The sequence below is a fragment of the Nyctereutes procyonoides genome, unplaced genomic scaffold (assembly GCF_905146905.1).
Source record: "Nyctereutes procyonoides isolate TBG_1078 unplaced genomic scaffold, NYPRO_anot_genome, whole genome shotgun sequence".
Lineage (NCBI taxonomy): Eukaryota > Metazoa > Chordata > Mammalia > Carnivora > Canidae > Nyctereutes > Nyctereutes procyonoides.
Window position 1 is genome coordinate 12,156,782 of NW_026575147.1, and position 17,000 is coordinate 12,173,781.

A 17,000-nucleotide genomic window follows, 5' to 3' on the forward strand; every position below is an offset into this window, starting at 1 on the left:
GGTGGTGACAGCGGTGGACGTAAGCACTGGACGGGGGGATGCAGTGGCTCGTGGGCTTTGGCCGGTCTGGGGGTCGTTATTGCCTCTTCTTCTTCACACTGCTCCTCTCGAAGAATTTCTATGCAGTTTTCTCTCTGTGTGTCCTCAGGCCCTTCCTCTGAGACTGTGCCCACTGTGTTTCTCACATGTGAGAACTCTCTGACTTGTGGGGCTACCCAGGTCTGAGGCTACACAGCCAGGATCTGTCAGGCTTGCTTCTCACTCCAAGCCCGGCTCCTCCTCTCCCAGGCCTACCCTGAGAGGGACCCTGAGTGCCACCCCTGTGCAAGAGGGTCCAGGTGAACTGCCTGCAGGAGACAGGCTGAACCGGGTTCAGTCTAAAGGGCGCACACTGCAGAACTCCCATCCACACATGAAACCAGACAATATCTCCCCCAAGCCCCTAGATATTATAATATGTGCTTTATTTGAAAAGAAATCACTTTTAGGATGCTCACCATCGCTCATCATCACTCACCATCAGGGAAATGCAAATTGAAACCACAAAGAGCTATCACCTCACACCTGTCAGAATGGCTAACATCAAAAACACAAGAAACAACAAGGGCCAGCAAGGATGTGGAGAGAAAGGAACCCTTGTGCACTGTTGGTGGGATTGGTGCAGTCACTATGGAAGATGTTACAGAGATTCTCTGAAACCTTAAAAATAGAATTACCATATGATCCAGCAATCCCATTTCTGGGTATCTATCCAAAGAAAACAAAAACACTAACTCCAAAAGATAACACACACCTCCGTGTTCTTTGCAGCAGTATTTCCAATAGTCAATATTGGAAAACAGCCCAAGAGTCAATCAATGAACAAACAGATGAGGAAAATGCGGTATATAGAAAGTGGAGTATTATTGAGCCATAAAAAGAATGAGATGTTGCTATTTGTGACAACGTGGATGGACCATTATGCTAAGTTAAGTAAAACAAAGAAAAAAGCAAATACTGTATGATACCACTTATATGTGGAATCTAAAAGGAAGGAGGAGGAAGAAAGGAAGAAGGAAGGAAGGAAGGAAGGGAGGAGGGAGGGAGGGGGAGGGAGGAAGGAAGGAAGGAAGGAAGGAAGGAAGGAAGGAAGGAAGGAAGGAAGGAAGGAAGGAAGGAGACAGACCAAGCTCATAGATGCAGAGAAAAAATCGATGGTGGTCAGAGGTGGGAGGTGGGAAGTGGGCAAAATGGGTGAAGGAGTTCAAAAGATACAAAGTTCCAGTCATAAAATAAATAAGCCCTGGGGATGTAAGGTGCGGCATGGTGACTATAATTAATACTGCATTGTGTATTCGAAAGTTTAAGGCAGCAGATCGTAGAAGTTCTCATCGCAGGAAAAGAAATTCCACGAGACCTACTGTGGTGATCACTTCACAATACGTACAGATATCAATTGTTATGTTGTACACCTGGAGCTAATAATGTGGTCTGTCAGCTATACCTCAATAACAAAAAAGAAATCGCTTTTAAGGACCTCTCTACCATGAAGATACAAAATGAGTCAAGTTTGTTTAAGAACGGCACTAAACGTTTCCTGAGTGATTGCCATGTGCTGCTGACTGTTTTTACTCATGAAATCCTCACAAGGATCCTGTGAGGCAGGTTTATCATAATGATTATTCCTATTTTACAGATGAGAAGACCGAGGCAGAGAAAGGATAAGCGACATGCCCAAGGCCACAGAGCTAGGACTTGGCCCCAGCAATCTGCTGTGAGCCCATGCTAACGACCAGGCTATAGGTCTACAGACATGTCACCAAGGAAGGAAAACATCTGAGAGCCAGAATAATGACTTAGGAGCCGAGCAGTTCCCAGAGAGACTGGCTAACTAGGATGATGTGCACGGGGGAGGAGAGGAGACCAGGAGGGGCGTGTCCACACACAGGGTGGCCTCCCGCACACAGCGGCAGCCCCAGGACATCCAGATGGAAATCCGAAATCCCAGAAGGGCTGTCATGCTGTCCCCTCGCACTCCACTCCCCAGAAGAACCCAGGCATCTGCACAGCAGTGGAGGGTACTGCTCCCCTCCCGCGTCTGTCTCTCCCCCACTCCCTAGAAGCCCTGCTCCTTTCTCTTTGCAGGACCATGGCCTTCATGGCGTGTGGTCACCTTTGGTCCGCTCCTGACTAGATGCAGGGAAAGGTCTGGGTCACAACTAGGAACCTGAGAGTAACTACAGGTGAGGGGAATGGTACCCTTCCTCAACTCCGTGTGTGTGAGCTATGACATTTTCCAGGTAGCACATCCTTGGGAGAAATATGGCTCTCTGTTAACGCCATGGCAGGCTTCACATGACAGGCTCTTATTGCAGTGTAAGAGGCTGGGCAGGTGGTTAGTCTCAGTCCAAGGAGGAGGATCAGACTGACCTGGCCTGTCTTTGCAGCCTGGGGCCCAGATCAGGCACTGGGCATCCTTGGGTCAACTGCCCTCTGCCACAGGCTCTCCCTGGGGCTGCCCTGCCATAGGGACCACAGGCGCTTCCAACAGCATGTGTGTGTGTGTGTGTGTGTGTGTGTGTGTGTGTGTGTGTGTGTTCCTGGCACAGGGTGGGTGAATCCCACACAGGCAAGTGGGGCTCTGACTGCAAAGCTGAGGAAAGGCCCTAATACAGTCAGCCTGCTCAGGTTCAAAGTGCCAGACAAACTCCACCAGCTGCTCCTGCTTCCTTCACCTCCTCAAGCAGAAGGCCATGTCCTAGGGCATAGGACCAACGACTACAACAAATCACTCTAAGAACACAAGAGCTTAAACAAGAGAGAAGTCTTTCATTTGTCAGGTAACAGTCCAGAAGCAGACAGGTTATCCAGGTGGACAGCTCTGCCCTCAGCACGCAGTTGCCACTTGCAGGTCCAAACGGCACATGTGCTTCTTGCCCAGGCCGCAGCCACCAGGAAGGGGAGGAGCAGAGAGTGCCCACTCAGTCCTTTCCCATGCGTGGCTGGGGGACAGGATACCTTATTTCAGCTCACACCTTGTTGGCTGAACTCAGTTTCATGCAAGGGAGGCTGGGAAATGTCCTTGGCTTGGTGGCCACAGGCCCTGGTGAATGTCTCTTACTGTGGCAAAAGGAAGAGCAGACACAGAGGCACAAGGTCCCACATAGGGAGACCCAGTCTTCATGAGGTGAGCTTCTTCTGCTCCCAGCCATTGCTTCCTTCCCCCTTTGTCCCATCTTGACCCTCCAAGGGAACCAGGGGTTTCAACACTCGAGCCTCCCTGCGCCTAGGCCAACGGGGATCCTCGTGGGGGGCTCACTGGGGATGATGAGGGACTGCTTCATCGGAAGCCCTGCAGGGTCCTTGACCACCCAGCTTCCGTGCCCACCTATGTCATTTGTCACTGAATTTCAGTTGCCCGTCCACCCCCACGTCCCTCCAAGGGGTCTCAGGAGGTAAAGGAGACATGACCCTGGTCCCAGGGAGCACTGGAGCCCTACCTCCAGGTCTCTCTCGGCCTCCTCCAACAGCTGGTTCTCCTCTCCCTCCCATGTGGTCAAGGTGCGGCCCAGGTGGGAGCAGAGCTCTGGTGTCACGCTGCCCTTTGCACCCAGCCCTCTCCCTGCACGCCTGTCCCTGCAGCTCTCTTGGCTCAGTGACTGGCTGGGCTGCAGAGGCCCCTTTCTCCATGTTGCACAGCAAGCAGCAGAAGACAAGCACTGCAAGCACAGGCCCACCTGTCTTCTCCCCAACTCGGATGCACATCTCCACAGTGAGTGCTGCCACCGCCAGCCTGGGTGGACCTGCAGGCAACAGCTCGCAAGGCCAGGCAGATGCCACATCCCTGATGTGGTGAGCAAGGTGTCAGATCCAGGGGAGTGGACCTGATGGACCGATGGATCTCCTCCTCCCCAATGCACACGCACATACAATTACTGTAGACACACCCCTCCACACCAACTTGCTCTTAAGCTGTCATGGAGGAATGCCCTCAAACAAATTCATACTGAGGTTGTAGTGATTTCATGGGCCGAGAGGCAGGGTGGCATAGTGGCTAAAGGGCGTAGGTCTAAAGCCAAGTAAACTGAGTAAATCTGAAGTCTGCACTTCCTAGCTCTGGGGCCTTGAGTAAATTACTCAACCCCTCTGAGCCTCAGTTCTTGCATTTATAAAATGGGGCACCTGGGTGGCTCAGTGGTTGAGCATCTGCCTTTGGCTCAGGGTGTGATCCTGGGGTCCTGGGATCAAGTCCCATATCGGGCTCCCTGCAGGGAGCCTGCTTCTCCCTCTGCCTCTGTCTCTCTCTCTGTGTCTCTCATGAATAAATAAATAATCTAAAACAAAAAAGAAAACAAATTCTTTAAAAAAAAATAAAATGGATAAGTATTTTTAAAAAGAATTTTCATTAGTTTTTATTTTTCAAGAAATTTATGCCAATAAATTAGAAAATTTAGATGAGGGATCCCTGGGTGGCACAGTGGTTTGGCGCCTGCCTTTGGCCCAGGGCGCGATCCTGGAGACCCGGGATCGAGTCCCACGTCAGGCTCCTGGTGCATGGAGCCTGCTTCTCCCTCTGCCTGTGTCTCTGCCTCTCTCTCTCTCTCTGTATGACTATCGTAAATAAATAAAAAAAAAATTAAAAAAAAAAAAGAAAATTTAGATGAAATTAATAGTTGTCCATAATATCTATTCTTAAAATTCCTTTTAACTTTTTAATTATAAAATAAAACACAGATATAGAAAATCACACAAATGCATAGGTTAGTGAATTTTGATGAAGTTAACACCTTTGTAACTAGCCAATCAAACCATAAATAGAACCCTGACAGCCACCCCAGAACACCCAGGCCTTGTTCCTATCACAGCCCACTTCCTCCCTCTGAAAGCAACCACCATACCAAGTTATGAGAATCATTTCAAGTTTAAGTTTTTATAACCCAAGAGTGCATCCTGAAGCAACATAATTTAGTCTCCCCCCCCCCGCCTATTTTTATTAACTGGCATGTCTTTTAAGTCCCTTTTAATGCATAGGTTGCAATTTCCATCCGTCTTTCCCTCATATACCTGCTGATGCACACAGGGCATTTCACCTATAGAGTTTCAATCTGAATTTTGCTGACTGCATAATCATGGTGCAGTTCGACATGTTCATCTTAGCCCTGTAATCTCTACAAATTGGCAGTCGGATCCAGAGGCTTCATCAGATTCAGGTTCTATTCCTTTGGCCTATACGTTGGGTTGTGTTCTTTCATCAGGAAGCATGCTTCCTCCTCTTTCCCCCCATGGATGGCTCACTCCAGTAATTCACTGAGTGTTGCAAAATGATACTTTGATTCTAAAATCTCATTTTCATTCATTAACTAGAATAACTTTATAAAGGAATGCTTCCCTCATCTAGTACTTGGTTATCCAGTGATACAGTTCATGTAGGCAAAGACAAAATAACGTATTTCTTTTTTTTAATGTATTTGATTCTTTCCACTTATTTACCATTTTTAAAGGTAATGAATTGCTTCCCATCATCTTCTAAGGGTAGATGTTCATCGTCTTAATTTTTATATCATTGTGAACTCATAAATATAAGTATATACTATGGGCTCCAAGTGCAATTACAATTCTTTCTGAAATTAAAATTGTACCACTTTTGGAAAGGGAAAACCTCTTCATAGTGGCTTCTAAGTCCTTATGACATGAAAATAGTAGTGGTTAGCTTCCTTTATTCACTTACATGACAAGACGCCCCAGGCTTGTCTTATACATTTCCCACACCAAAACTGCAATCAGTCAGTTCACTGAAAATCGGATTAATTTTAGTGGGAATAGTATTTCAAGACCACATGATGAACTAGGAATTGGTAGTAGCTTGGGAAAAATGACGTCTTTAGTGGAACAGTTAGGAAGCAAAAAATTCCAAAAACCTAAGAAAGTATTCTTTTAAAATAAACTTGGAGACCCGGGATCGAGTCCCATATCGGGCTCCCGGTGCATGGAGCCTGCTTCTCCCTCTGCCTGTGTCTCTGCCTCTCTCTCTCTCTGTGACTATCATAAATAAATAAATTTAAAAAAATTAAAATAAAATAAACTTGGGATGTAATTTACCTACAAATGCATTTATTTAAAATAGATGAATTTTGACAAATTTACACATTTTTGTGACCACCATTCCAATCAAGATATAAAACATTTTCACGTTCTTGCAACCTTTTTCAGTTAAATCTACCTTCACCGCCAGAAGCAACCACTAATCTGATTTCTATTACCATATATTAGGTAGCCCTGGATGGTGTGTTCTATAAACCCTCACTGAACTTCATAGTCTTTTGTCTGTCTGACCATTTCTTCTTGTAATTCTGCCAATCTTTCCTTTATCTTTTGAATTTATTAAGTGTGTGCAAGTTTGTATTTGTATTTATTATTTGTATTTACTTGTCATTATGTGGTTACTGTTAGTTTTCACCGGGTCTATTTTTTCAGCCTTTCTGAGAGCCTTATCTTAGGGATATCTTTTGTAAACAGCATATGTATGGATTTTACATGGAATGCAACAGTATTTTTTTTCTACTAGGCGTTTTGGTTTGTTTACACATACTGATTATTATTAATATTTGGATTTATTTCCAGCATATTGTTTCATGCTTTCTATTCATTATTTCTCCTTCCTTCCTTTCCTGCCTACTTTTAGATTTTCCCCCTCTCTCTTTTCCTTGTATGTATATTACATATTGCTTTTATTCTTTTTAAAAGGTTGCTTTTGAAGTTTCAGTGTGCATGTTTAACTCAAGATCCAACAAACAAACATCTTTTGACTCCACTGTCAAAAAACTCAAAGCCCAAAAAAATGTTCTGAGCAACCCTTTCCTATGTATATGCTATTTTAAATTAGTAGTTTAGGGAATCCCTGGGTGGCTCAGTGGTTTGGCACTTACCTTTGGCCCAGGGATCGATCCTGGAGTTCCAGGATCAAGTCCCGTTTTGGGCTCCTGACATGGAGCCTGCTTCTACCTCCTCCTGTGCCTCTGTGTCTATCATGAATAGTAAATAAATAAATCTTAAAAAAATAAATCAGTAGTTTGAGGTTTTTTTCAATACATTTATTAAGATATTTCAAATACCACATAATTCACCCATTTATAGTATATAATTCAGGGTTTTTAGTATATTCACAGTATGTACAATCATCACTACTATCAGTTTTAGAACATTTTCATCACCTCCAAAAGAAACTGTACTCTGTAGTTATCAGTCTCTACCTCCAAGGAACCACTGATCTATTTTGTCTCTACAGATTTCTCTGTTCTGGACATTTTATATAAATGGAATCTTGTTGAAATGTGATTTTTTTGTGACTGGTTTTTTCACTTACTATACTGGTTTCAAAGTTCATCTAGAAGTAGAATTGTTGGATCATATGGTAACCCTACTCTTGTTTGAATAGTGCTAGGCTATTTTTCAAAGCAGTCGGACCATATTACATCCCCACTAGCAGCATATGAGGATTCTGATTTCTCCTCATGCTCTCACATTTGTTATTATCTGACTTTTCACTTTCAGCCATCATAGTAGGTGTGAAATAGTGTATTATTGCGATGTGCTTTGCCTATTTCTGACAATGTTGATTATGTTTCCAGTGTGTTTGTTTACTGGCCATTTGTATATCTTCTTTGGAGAAATGTCTATTCAGATCCTTGCCCATTTCTTAATTGGGTTGTCTTTTTATTATTGAATTTTAAAAGATTTTTAAAAAGATATGCCAGAGAGAGAGAGAGAGAGAAAGAGAGCACAAGTAGGCAGAGCAGCAGAGGGAGAAGCAGACTCCCCAGCGAGCAGAGAGTCAGACGTGGAGCTCAATGCCAGGACCCTGGGATCATGACCTGAGCTGACAACAGACATTTAACCAACTGAGTCACTCAGGAGCCCCTTAAAAGATTTTTATACAGGGGTGCCTGGGTGACTCTGTCAATTGAGCATCTGAATCATGATTTAAAGCTCAGGTCATGATCTGAAGGTGAGAGATTGATCCCTACATCAGGCTCTGCAATGGGCTTTTGAATGAATAAATGAATGAATGAATGAATGAATGAATTAAAAAAATCTATACATTCTGGGTACAAGTCCCTTATCAGATATAGGATTTGTATGTTATTTTCTCCCATTCTGTGGGTTGTCTTTTTACTTTCTTGATGGTGCCCTTTGATGAACAAATTTTTTAGTTTTGATGTCAAATTTATCTTTTTGTTGTTCCTTATGCTTTTGGCGTCACATGTAAGAATGCTCTGCGAAACACAAGATAATGAAGATTTTTTTCCCCTATGTTGTCTTCCAAAAGTTTTATAGTTTAGCTCTTACATTTACATGCACGTGGCTATCCAGGTAAACTATTAATATATATTTTTTTAACTATTAACATTTGTTAAAAAGACTGTTCCTTCCCCATTGGATCATCTTGGTACTCTTGTTAGCAAATCAGTTGACCAAAGTATGGGTTTATTTCTGGACTCTCAATTCTATTTGACTGATCTATTTCTGTCCTTGTGCCAGTACTAGTGTGTCTTTTTTTTTAATTAATTAATTCATGAAAGACAGACGGGGGAGTGGGCAGAGACACAGGCAGAGGGAGAAGCAGGCTCCACACAGGGAGCTCGACATGGAACTCAATTCCGGGACTCCAGGATCACACTCTGGCCAAAGGCAGGCGCTAAACCGCTGAGCCACCCAGGGAGTCTCAGTACTAGTGTGTCTTATCATTGCTTTGTAGATAGGTTTGAAATGGGGGAAGTGTGAGGGCTCATTCTTTTTTAGGATTGTTTTAGCTGTTCTGGGTCCCCTGCAATTCTGAATAAATTTTAAAATCAGCTTGTCAATTTCAACAAATCAATTGGGATTTTGATAGAGTTTACAATGAATCCATATATCAGTTTGAATACTACAATCTTGAGTTTTCTGATCTATGAACATGAGATTTTTCCAAGTAGTTAGATGTTCTTTAATTTCTTTCAATGTTTTGTAGTTTTCAAAGTACAAATTTTGCACTTGTTAAATTTCATTCCTAAGTTTTTTGATGCTATTATAAATGGAATTACTTCAATTTCATTTTGATAGTTCATTGCAAGTATGTAGAAATGCAATATATTTTTGTATATTATCTTTGATCTTGCAACCTTGCTGAACATGATTATTAGTTCTAATAGATTTTTAGTGTCTTAGGATTTTCTCTATATAAGTTCATGTCACCTGTAGAGATCATTTTACTTCTTTCTTTCTAATTTGGAGGCCTTTCATTTCTTTTTCTTGCCCAAAGACTGTGGTTAGAACCTCCACTACAATGTTGAACAGTAGTAAGAGCAGATATCCTTGCCTTTTTCCTAATGACTGAGAAAAAGCACTTGATCTTTTAAATCTGATGTTAGCTAAGGATTTTTCATTGAGTCCCTTAATCATGTTGAGGAAGTTCCCTTCTATTCCTAGTTTGTTGAGTGTTGGGCATTGGATCCAGTCAAATGCTTTCCTTGAATCTGAGATGGTCATGTAATTTTTTTATTGTATTGATACAATGTATTACATTGATTTCCAGGTGTTGAACTAACTGTGCATCCCTAGGATAAATCCTGCTCAGTCATGGTGTAGAATTCTTTTTTATGTTGTTTTATTCATTTTGTAAGTATCTTGTTGAGGATCTATGCATTCATATTCATGAGACATACTGGCCTGTAGTCTTTTCTTGTGATGTCTTGTCTGGTTTTGGTACCAGGGTAATAAAAACCATATAAAAGAGTTGAGAAGTTTTCGTTTTTCTCTTTTTAGGAAGAGTTTGTGAATAACTGGCCCTAATTCTTTAAATGTTTACTAGAATTAAGTCATGAAGCCAGCTGTGCCAGTGCTTTTTTGTATGTGTAGTTTTGTTTTAAATTACTACTTCAGATTCTTCACTTGTTACAGGTCTATTGAAATTGTATTTTTTCTTTAGTGAGTTTTAGTTTATCTTTCTAGGAATTTATCCATCTCACCTAGGTTATCTCACTTGTTGTCATACAATTCTTTATTGCATTCTTATAATTTTATTTCAAAAAAATAAATGTGAACTTTCTAAGGTCACATTATTGATTTGAAATCTTTCTTAATATAGGAATTTACAACTCTTAAGATTCCCTCTACGCACTCTTTAAGCTGAATTTAAGAACTTCTGTAATATTGTGCCATTTTCATTAATCTCATTGGGTTTTCTGATTTATCGATTTCTTTATTGACCTATTGGTTATTTGAAGTGTCGTGTTCAATAATCCCACATATTTCTGATTTTTCTCAACTTTTTTCCGGTTATTGATTTCTAATTTTATTTCACTGCTGCTAAAGAACATACTTTGCACTATTTCTATTCTCTTAAGTTTATTGGTTTGTTTTATGGCTCACCATATGACCTACCCTGGAGAATGTTTCATACACACTTGAAGAATATATATATATATATATATATATATATATATATATATATATATATATGTTGTCTTTTGAGTGCTCTACAAATGTCTATTAGATCAGTAGTGTTGTTCATCTTCTGTTGTTATACTTTTTTATTCATTACTGAAATGTAGAATATTGAAGTTTCCAACCACTTTTGTGGTTGTGTATTTATTTTCCCCTTCATCTCTGTTTTTGTTTTCAGGTATATTGGTGCTTTGTTATTAGGTGTACATATGTTTAGAATTAAGTCTCCTGATGTCAATTGACACTTTTGTCATTATAAAATGTGCCTTCTTTCATTTTTTGTATTAAGACCTATTTTCTCTTAAAATACAACCACTCTAGCTTTGTTGTGATTGCTGTTTGCAGCATATGACTTATTTCCTCCTATTACTTTCAATCTATCTGTATCTTGTCTGTTTCCTGCAGACAGTAGAGAGTTGAATCAGGTCTTTTTTACCAACTCTGACAATCTCTGTAATTTTAATTGTTTAACACATCATATTTAATGTTATTATATGGTTGATGTCTTATGATTTTACTTTTTTGCTATTTCTCATGTCTCTTTTGTTCTATTCCTCCTTCAATGCTTTCTTTTACTTCAAGTGAATAATTTCCAAAGTATTTTCTTTAGTGAATTTCCACTGTTTTATCATTTTTAAGTTGCTCTAGGCTTTACCATATACACCTTATCAGAATGAGCTTTTGATTTATACTAAGCTAATTCCATATAGGAACATTACTCTTCTGTTTCCTCCTTTTTGTGATGTTGTTATATATAAACTTCCTTTGATGTTACAAACTCAACAAATAGTTACAGTAATTTTCTTAAGCTAATACAAATTCCCTCCAACCCACTCCCTTTATGCTATTAGCAAATATATATATATATTACATTTCTGTATGACCCCAATGATATACCACATACATAATGTTTTATACAGTCCCACTTTTTGTATCAAGAGGAAGGAAATAAGCATTTATGTGATCTTATGTTATTGTTTCTGTAATACTCTGGGGAATTTTTAAGCTATTACATCTTTGAATATTTTTACTTCTTTTTCTCCTCTCCTTTTGGTACTTCCGTTAGGTATGTGTCAGAGTGTGCTTAATGGCATCCCAAATTTCTATGAAGCTGCGTGAATTTTTCTCCATTTTCTCTCTGTTGCTCTATCTCCAAGTTTGTTTATTCTTTATTCTGCCAGCTCAAGTCTACTGTTCAGTCTCTCTAGTGAATTTTTTATTTCAGTTATACATTTCAACTCCAGAATTTTTATTTGGCTCTTTTTAATATCAATCTCTTTATTGATGTTCTCCATTTGATGTGACATTGACATCATACCTTCATTTACTTTTTAACCATAGTTTCCTTTAGTTCTGGGAACATGTTCAGAAGGACTTCTTTCAAGTTTTCCCTTATAAATCCAACACTGGTTACTCTCACTGGCAGTTTCTATTGCCTGCTTTACTTCTAGCATGTGACTTATACTTTTGTGTTTCTCTGCATGATTATTTGTTGGGGACTGGAAATTTTAGATAACATACCAACTGGTCCTTCTCTACTTCCACTCCAAGTGACTGTTGTTTAGCAACCGCCTGAATTATTTTAGTTAACTGTATTCCCTCCCCTGATCCAGCATAAGCCTCTGATGTTTTTCCTTGAGAAAGCATAGCTTTGGGTAAATTTCCCTGGGATGGCAGTGGGTTTGAAAGGGCTCCCATATTCTTTGACCAGGCCAGTTGTTAAACTCCAGTAATTGCCAGCTGCTTTATTGTTTTCAATAAGCTGTGGGGCATAAATAAACTATAAACTAATCTAATCATATCCTGGGTCCTTTAAAGGCATAGTTACTGAGATCTGTGTATGATAATCTTGTAATTCCAAGATGGCTCTTTCGGGCTTATTTCCCAGTTCTCTCCTGCAAACCAACTAACCTACAGTTTAGACTATATTTTGAATCTCTCTCTCTTCAGTTGCCTTTTGTCATAACCTCCAGTGCTGTGCCCTCACACTTGAATTTTGCCGCTATTACAACTGAAGTCCATTCTTTTGGAAAAGATTAGAAGCTATCAGTTTCATAAAGTGTCTCTTTCTCAAGTTAAAAATCTCAAAGCTAAGGCTTAGCTGGAATAATGTGAAACTTCTGAATGACACCCCTACTTGAGAAGCTTAGTGCTCAGTGGAGGGAGCAGGTAAGTAGCCTGGGGCCTTCTCGCTTGTCTTTCCTGGTATAGAATCACCACCTCATGTGCTAGGGCAAAGGTGGTCATTGTCCCCATAATTCTAAGCATGCCCTATCAAAGGTAGAGCCTACACTCTCTGAGTGGGGGCTGAAAAGAATATGACCCACCCTGACCTATAGACTTCTGAATCACACTCACTTGAAACTACACCTCAAAAAAAAAAAAAAAAAAAAGAGAAACTACACCTCAGCAACAGGCACTTGGAGATAGGATGAGAAAGACAGGTCTTGCTTTTCCCAGGAAGATAGCTTTTCAATTGGATGCTGAGAAAGACAAAGCCTTCTGTTTTTGGCTGTAGCAGTCTAGAGTCCCATGTTGCTGAGCTGGACTAAGGAGCTAGGGAGAAACCTTCATTCAAATGTCACAGACTCAAAACAAAACAACAACAACAAAACAAATGTCACAGACTCACCATCCCTACAGCATTTTCATAAGTTTTCTTAAAAAGATGTTTCTTCACCTGCTGTTTGCACAGATGTTTCTACATCTGCTGTTTGCTTATAGGGTCACTTCTGGAGGCTTCACGTTTTAATTTTCACCACTTTCCCTGGAAGCAGGGAAGTAGTCGCACTGTCATGCTAGAAGTCATCTGGTTCACTTTTTTTAACTCAAAACTTGAGTTTAGGTTACCCTCATTAACCATTTTCTTTGGTCATGATTACTTCTTGTGTCTTAAAACTTGTTTTTCCAGGAGTAAACCAAGAATGCATTTAATGAAGATATGTCGATAGTAAGCTCTCACTTTTTATACAAAATGACCTTGCCCCCTTTTTTCTTAGTTTTATTAGGTATAAAATTCTAGATTGATAGCTTCCTCTATCTAAAAATATTATCCCATTGTCTTCTGGTTTTCATTGTTGTTCTCAAGTAGCTGTAGCACTAATTACCATGAACTTCGTAAGCCTTCTTTTGCTCTTTTAAAGACTTATTTTTGGTAGTTTGCTTTATAAGAGTGTCAACTCTAATTTCTCAGTTGTGTAGGTCCTATATTTTGTTGATCTTCCAGAACTTAGCTCAGTAGGTCTAGATGTTGATTTTCTAAACTCCACAAATCTGATATGACTTTAAGTAAATGTGAAAAGTTCTCAGCCAAAATACCATCCCTAACTATTCTCTAGATCATTCTTCTGGTACTCTATAAGATGTCCACTGGCCTTCACCATTTGCTCTTGGTGACCTTTAACTTCTCCTTCATATATTCTGTGTACTGTACTACATACCGTATTAATTTATCTTGGTCTTCTTTGATCTGTATGTTTTTCTTCTCTAGATGTTTTATTCTCAAATCTGATTTTTCTTCCCATGTACCCATTATCCCTATCCACCTACACCATTTTTAAGCCTCTTATTCTTTCTCAATTTTTGGACATTCTTTTATTCCTTATGCATTTTGTATTTCATTGAATCTAAGCGATCATGTATTGAAGGATACACTTTTTATACCACTAATATAACCAATATATTACAATGCCACCACAAGTTTAGAGATAATAAGCCTTTTCAGTCTCTGAACATACTCATCAGTAATTCCAATGTCTGAAAAAAAATAATAATTCCAATGTCTGCAATCATTACAGGCCAGATTCTGCTCTTCCTCCTAATTTTTAAATAATGACTTGTTCCTCATTTTTGTGACTCTGAATGAGTCCAAGAATACTGTAACACTATCTTTAAAAATTCTTTGAGATTGGGTTTGGAGTACTTTTTTTAAAGATTTTATTTATTCATGAAAGACACAGAGGCAGAGACAGGGAGAAGCAGGCTCCTTGTGAGGATCCTGCAGATGTGTTTTCTACATCTGCTGTTTGCTTATAGGGTCACTTCTGGAGGCTTCACACTTTAATTTTCCTTGATCCCCAAACTGGGATCACCCACTGAGCCAAAGGCAGATGCTCAACCGCTGGGCCACCCAGGCATCCCTGAAGTACCTTCCTTAAAACAAGTACTAACACTTGTTTAAATGCCTGGAATCATTTCTAACCTGATACACTTTAAGCCTTAGTTTTTCTGATGACACAGATAAGTGTAAGTCGGGTTCCAAACCTGTTTTAAGTGTTAGCTTGTACATACCAATTCTCAGGGGAGAACTTTTTTTATTCTTCTCTCAGCCAGTTTTCTCTTCTCTCTTGAGGTACGGTATTCTGGCTCATTCTTTCACTGAATGTGTCATATTTTGAGGTACCAGGTTTTGGAAGATTATCTGACTCTGACTTCACACCTATGTTGTGGCCCTAGTCTCCCTAAAGCTTAGCCTATTCCAAAGTCTTTAGGACACAAAAGGATTAGCAGAGCCTTGGCAGTAACTTTTTCAATGCTTCTTTGGATTCATACTTTTGTTCTACCCTCGTTTAAACCTTATTTTGACAACTTTCAAGTCTTCAAAAACTTGAAATAGCAATAAAACACCCTACTTTTCACTAAGATTCACCAGTTATTTTGCCACATCCACACTATATCACATATATATTTTACACACACACCCATTTTGCCTAATCAAATGATATTCCTAGATATTTTATTCCTAGATATTTCAGTATGTATTTCATAAGAAAAAGGATATTCTCCTGTGTAAGCAAGAAACTATTGTCACCTAAGAAACTAAACATTCCGTATCATTAAGAATTCTATACAAATCTCCACAGATGTCTCTAAGATGGCTTTAATTTCCAGGTTTACTTAATTCAAGATCAAATCTAATTTAATGCATTACTCGTTTGTTTTGTTTTTTTAAGATTTATTTTGGAGAGTAAGCATGGGGATGGAGGACAGGAGATGGAGGGAAAAAGCCAAGTAGACTCTGAGCTGAGCGCAAAGCTGATGCGGGGCTCAATCTCAGAATCCTGAGGTCATGACCTGAGCCAAAACCATGAGTCCAATGCTTAACTGTGCCACCCACGTGCCATTACATGTTATTTTTTGATCTATAATGGTCTCCCTACCCTGTTTTACCCAACAGTTACTTTAAAAATTCACATCAGGCATCTTTGCAAATGTCCTACATTGCACTTTTCAGCCAGAGCGTGGTCCTGGAGTCCCGAGATCGAGTCCCCCATCGGGCTCCCTGCATGGACGCTGCTTCTGCCTCTGCCTGTGTCTTTGCCTCTCTCTCTCTGCGTCTCTCATGGGTAAATAAATAAAATTAATTATTTCGTATGATTAGATTCTCAAATATTTTTGGTAAAAATGTTACAGGTGATAAAGGTGGAGCTTTTGTTTTGTACTGGTCTCAATCTACTAATAAATAATGGTGTGGCTGGACTGGCCTCCGTGGTTCTAATTACTATTCTAAGACACTTCAGGCAACAACCATCAGGAAACTGAAGAAATAAAGGTTTATTACTTACAAGACCTGGAAATCACACATTTCACAAAAAATTAAAGTGAAGCTCAGAGTTCATATAGGTAACTGGTTAACCAATTCAAACTAAAGGGTACAAATGGCCAAAACTCACGATTTTTCCACCACACAAAATACATCCAGAAAGGTACCAATTTGGAAGTTCCATTCTGGTATTTCACTTGGTTATTCATGGTCATAGTTCTGCATAACCTAAAGAAAAGCCAAGGCTAAATTTCTTGAAAAACAATCTATACTCAATCTAACCCACTGTATTCTTAATGCTGCTCAAAATGGAATAGTTCTTCCAAGGTCATCTATGGCTTCTATATTGCTCAACTTAGTGGCCACTTTACCTTCACTTCATCTCTTGCTCTAACACTTGATATCAATGATACTCCTTTTGAAACCCCTTATAAAACCTCTCTCATCTTCCATTATGGCTCCTCTGCCTTTCCTCATGACTAACCTACAGTCTTCTTGTAGAGTCTTTTTATTTTTTTTAAAAAGTTCTTTTTTTTAAATTTTTATTTATTTATGATAGTCACACAGAGAGAGAGAGAGAGAGAGAGAGGCAGAGACACAGGCAGAGGGAGAAGCAGGCTCCATGCACCGGGAGCCCGACGTGGGATTCGATCCCGGGTCTCCAGGATCGCGCCCTGGGCCAAAGGCAGGCGCCAAACCGCTGCGCCACCCAGGGATCCCTTTTTATTTTTTTTTAAAGATTTTATTTATTTATTCATGAGAGACAGAGAGAGAGGGGCAGGCAGAGACACAGGCAGAGGGAGAAGCAGGCTCCATGCAGGGAGCCCGATGTGGGACTTGATCCAGGGACCATGGGATCATGCCCTGGGCCGAAGGCAGATGCTCAACCGCTGAGCCACCCAGGTGTCCCTAGAGTCTTTTTAAAATATACTCCTTAAATGTTTCCTCTGTTACCATAAGTATTCTACTCTTCTCATTCTATAAATTTCCTAGGCAA